Source organism: Lolium perenne, chromosome 6, assembly GCF_019359855.2.
Source record: "Lolium perenne isolate Kyuss_39 chromosome 6, Kyuss_2.0, whole genome shotgun sequence".
Lineage (NCBI taxonomy): Eukaryota > Viridiplantae > Streptophyta > Magnoliopsida > Poales > Poaceae > Lolium > Lolium perenne.
The window spans coordinates 273,122,707-273,127,955 of record NC_067249.2 but is presented as its reverse complement, the minus strand read 5'-3'; the positions used below and the strand labels follow the sequence as shown (position 1 = coordinate 273,127,955).

The window sequence follows — 5,249 nt, the reverse complement described above, 5'->3', positions numbered from 1 at the left end:
AGTTCCTCATAGCATCGTCACAGACAATGGCAGCAATTTTACCTCCAAGGAATTCAAAGCATATTGCGCAGAAGTAGGCATCAAGTTACATTTTGCGTCGGTGGCGCACCCGCAAACCAATGGACAAGTCGAAAAAGCAAACGACATCATCTGCAGCGGCATCAAGAAACGCCTGTTAGCACCATTGGAGAAAGCTCGACACACTTGGCCAGAGGAGTTGCCTAGCGTGTTATGGAGCATACGGACGACGCCCAATACAGCGACACAAGAAACTCCGTTTTTTCTGGTTCACGGAGCTGAGGCAGTGCTACCAATAGAGATAGAAAACAACTCCCCGAGAGTGGCGGTATTTAATGAAGAAACTTCGAGAAAGGCACTGGAAGATGATGTGGACGCAATCGATGAAGCTAGAGATGAGGTGCTGTCAAGAGTTACCAAATATCAGCAAGACCTGAAAAATTATCATAGTCGACGTTTGCGCCCAAGATCTTTTCAAGTTGGCGACCTCGTTCTTCGGCTTACTCAGGACAGCCACGAAAAATTCGAGTCACCATGGGTGGGACCATACATCGTTACAGAGGTGATCGCAGGAGGAGCGTACAGAATAAAGGACAAGAAGACAGGGGTCGCAGAGCCAAATCCATGGAACGTGGCGCAACTTCGGCGTTTTTACGCATAGAAGTCAAAATATAGATGCATGTAAACATACAATGTACTGAAACGCTCGCGAGTTTTCAGACGCACTCTTTTCCTTTCAGGGCACCGAGTGGGGCTGGAAGGTTTTTAATGAGGCGGGCTTGCGATGCTGCAATATAGTAAAAATATTGGTGATATACATCTTTTTCTTCGACAGGCTCGGGGGCTTGCAACCCGCGAGTTAAGCAATATATACTCGGTCCTTACAATATATACTCAATTAATTTGCCTTGGTTTAAAAACCTCGCAAATAACACACATACACTCGGGGGCTAAAGGAAAAAAAATACATAGTTCTCGCAACTTACAATATATTTCTCGTAATATACAAGATATCTCTGTATTTCCGGAAAAATTCGACCGAAGGAAAAGAACTTCAATCACCTATAAGGTCGTCTATGTTTACCCTTTCCTCTCCTGCGGAGGCACCCGTGGAGTCAGCATAATGATTATCCGTGAAGTATGCAGCATCCATCCGAAGAAGATCGTCAATCATACTTTCGGCTACGGGTGTCACCGCCTCGTTGATTTTGTCAACATTCCTTCTTCGTTTTCTTAATCGCTCATGGCAAAGAGTCACAACATTGGACATATCAAGCTTCGGGTAGCAGATCTGGAGCATGATCATAGAAAACCTAGCACCAGCCATCAATTGAGCCTTCACAAATCCGTGAATTCGTTGAACACTTTTAAATTTGTTCATCAATTCAGGAAGAGTCTTGGGTTGCAGATTCCGAGGAAACATGGCGTTGTAAACCATAGCGAGTGTCTTTGTGCAGAAGTCGAGATATTCCCGAACCAGAGAAGCACGATCCTGAAATCGTACAATTTGTCGGGTGCGATCCGGGGAAGACCAAAAGCTGGAGTTGTTCTGCTGAGCAAGTCGAATGAGAACCTCGGCCCTCGAATCAACACGCTGATCCTCGGCAGCAGCATCCAAGAAAGAACCTGACCGTATCAAGAAATATGAGGACCGGAGAACTTGTACGCGAAATAAAAGAATGCATGGGGCAAGACTTACCCGCCATATCCAGACTTGCGTCAGTCAGCAGGTCAAGATTATAATTCTCTCGAGAAGTGGCTTGCACAGCCTCGGCAACGGCATCATCTTTCAACTTCAAAGCCTCTTGAGCCTGCTGAAGAGCCATTTTTTCCCGCTCGGAAGATTTGTGGGACTGTTCCATGACAATAAGGGATTGTTTCTTCATGGCCTGGAGTTGTTGTCGAAGTTCAGCTATTTCTAGTTGATTCAGGTTCACAGACGAAGAATCATCCAGTAAAACATCGTCAGCTATCCGTTTGGAGTAAGAAGTCGCAGGGGAAGCAGAGGATGGTCCAGCAGTCTTACAGTAGTTATCAAATATCAACTGGAAGAAATAAAATATCGACATCAATAAACAAACAATGGATCATTCCTTTTCATTGATAAGTGGGGATATTTACAAGTGATGGTCTATTACAAAAGGTCAGCTCCTAGCGAGTCGACGAAAATAGTCGCATATCGTAAGGATATCGACATCTATCAAAAGAAAGACAGAGGAGTAAGTTGGTCTACTTGACCTCCGGCCTGGCGGAACTGGAAGGTGTAGCTGGTGTAAGCCCCAAGGAGTAGGAAAACCCAGAGCGCGCAGGTATGAGGGGTTTATGTGCATGAGGTCACTACAAGGGACCGTGAGGTCGCCTCGCATTCCCAAGCTTATGGGTAGGCCAAGCAACAGCTCGACATGCCCATGCACACATCACCCACCTCAAAGGCTCACGTTAGGCTTTCCAAGCCTGAGTGCTTCACCTTCCTGTGCACTTCACACATACACGCACGGTGCACAAGATACAAGGGTAGAATACATATTCAATATCACAACAAGACTATGTAAGACACAAAAGATAGAAATAAAGTTCATATATAGCAACGCTCTACTGAGCAAGATCCAAATGACACTCAAAAGGGAAACATATCCCAACAGTACATCATACATAAGATAGCGAATAGTCTGGGTACAGACAAGATCCAAATTGGACTAAGAGTCCTGAAGATAACCAAGCGGGGGTTCCATAACCAACAAGCCACAGGCTGCTGCCTTAGGAACGATCCTGCTACGCAACGAAGTCGTCGTCCGTGAACTCGACAAAGTAGCCTCCTGCGTACTGCTCATCATCTGTCGTACCTGTTTGTCGAAAAGCGGGTTCCGGAAAAAGAGAGAGAAAAACGAGGGTAAGTACCAAATGGCACGTACTTGCGAGACAAGACCAGCTATGCTTGCTGGGGGGCGGTATAAACTTCGCCCGGCTATATGTGGAGTTTAGCGGCAGCAAAGCAACTAACCAATAGAGACACGCTACAACATTCGTCTATCAGAGAAGATGAGAGAGCGCATAATCTAGCAGTTCTATACTCTGCAAACAAAACCCAGCCAATGCGATCCCCCTTAGCCAAGAGGTACTAACAAGGCACTCACACAGTTGACAATTTTATATCCATTCCATTATAATAGGGCTAACTTACTACGCAAGTTATTAGCGACAACATTAGGTGTAAGTTGTTCTATGATCGAGTTAAACAGCTCCAAGTCGTCCATAACCGCGGACACGGCTTTCCGAAAAGATATAACCCTGCAGGGGTGCACTACTGTTCCCATACACGCATGCTCGAACCCGCATAGACAAGTGCGGAGTCTCACAACAAGACCGTTCCCAGATCTACAAGAATGCCTAGGGGGGCCACCCAACTAAGCTACCCGCGACGAAGTTCGACCGTACTCCGACGCGGACTCAGGGTTTGCGTCGGCGGCTAGGCGTGCAAACCACACGCTTCGCTAAACGTCCGCAAGGTACAGTACAGAATATAAACACCCGAAGGCAACAGGAAGTAAACACCCGAAGGCAACAGTAAGTAAAGCATGGCATACATGGCATAGGCAAATAAAACCAAGGTTGTGGCCCCCTTTTCAACAGACTTGAGAAATGGTAATGGGTGATGGGGGATCCCGATAAAATCTCCCGCGAGTGGTTAGTGCGCTCGGCCTTAGAACAGATAACAAGAACTCGGGTCCTAGGGGACATTAGCGAGACAAAAATCCGATGCTTTCGCAAAGGGGCTCACCGATGCCTCTGCAATATTATTATCCCTTAGCAATTTTAGTTGTAGCAAAAGTTATCAACATCATTTTCAAAAAGGTGGTACATGTGTCAACATCCCAACAAGATATCCCGAACATTTCGAGATATCAACAGAAACCCTAAACTCGCCTACGACTCGCATAGCTGGCAAACAACAAACAATAGGTAGGGCGAGGAGGTGTAACTCGGATTTATAGGTAACAGGTGGATAGGACACGTGACACAACAGAATCGCAACATAGGGATAGCAATAGATCAAAAGAGCATGAAACTGTAAAATGGGTGAAGAGGTGGGCTCGCCTGTCAGATCAGCGGTAGAAGCACAGGCACGATCCTCCTGAGGGTGCTCGTACTCGTCAGATCGCTTCGCTGCGTCGGCGTCTACTCGAGAAGAACCAAATAACACATACAAGGAAGATATAGCACAAATCAATACAAGTAGATGCAATGCGCAGTATGATGCATGATGACATGGCAAGATGATTGTGCAAGTCAAAATTAAGTGGGGTGCTCAAATTCACATGAAATGATGAACACCCTCACATATTGTTTTAATTCGAGTTTGCAAGTTTTAATTGGACAATTCAGAGATGATGCCAATGATGCAAGATTTGAATTCCTCTCGTTTTTCTGATGAAATTAGACTTAAAGTTTGTTGAATTTGGAAATGTAAATTTGGAGATATGAATTATGCCATAATACTCAATTTAATTACAGATTTTAAATATGTCCAAATTTTAATTATTCAAAACCCAAAACAATTTTCATATTTGGAAAGTTCATGTTTTGCTGATACTCAAACATATAAAGTTTGTTGAAATTGGAATTCGAAAAGGGCAAAAATTAATTGTTTGAAAACAGGGCAGAAATCATATTTCAGAAAAAGGAAAAAGAAATGGAATTCGAATTCCTGGGACAGATTTGGGCGGGAGATGATTTGCACCGGGTTGGACACTAGCTTCAGACGCTGACAAGGGGGACCCACGCCACGTAGGCGTGCCAACGTGGCGCAGCCAAAAAGGGGTGGATAGACGCGCGCCAGGGGGAATTCGAACCTTGGTCGCCTGTGGTGTGAGGCTCGAGCAGTGCCACTGCGCTGCTGTGCGGGTCTTGTGCAGATGCAAGGTCCTGCTAAGGTAAGGTGTAGCGCCGTGTTAACTGAAAATTGACACTCGAAACTGAATTTTGACACTTGCAGTTTCCTGTAGATCGATTTCTGCACGGATCTTAAAGTCACGCTCGTGTCGAAACTGGGCAGATCTGGGTGATGCTCTCGGTAGGTTGAGTAAGAGGGAGGTGGGGTGGATCGTTTGGAGGTGGAGTGACTCGGATTGGTGTACCGTGTCGACGGTGGTGATCGTCGGAAAAAGTGGAAACGTCACAGAGACGAAAACGACGAACTGAAAAACCCTCTCTGGACCAAAGTTCGATTGAAC

At 45.6% G+C, this 5,249-nt stretch overlaps 1 long non-coding RNA gene across 1 annotated transcript; it reads right to left on the bottom strand.

The window, feature by feature from the left end:
* Window positions 1-2,583: 2,583 nt before the first annotated feature.
* Window positions 2,584-4,177, bottom strand: LOC139832226 (uncharacterized). The gene is made up of 2 exons (XR_011746957.1): window positions 4,114-4,177; window positions 2,584-2,861 (listed from the first exon to the last, which is right to left on the bottom strand). It is a non-coding gene; the product is annotated as an uncharacterized lncRNA (long non-coding RNA).
* Between the last annotated feature and the right edge of the window lie 1,072 nt (window positions 4,178-5,249).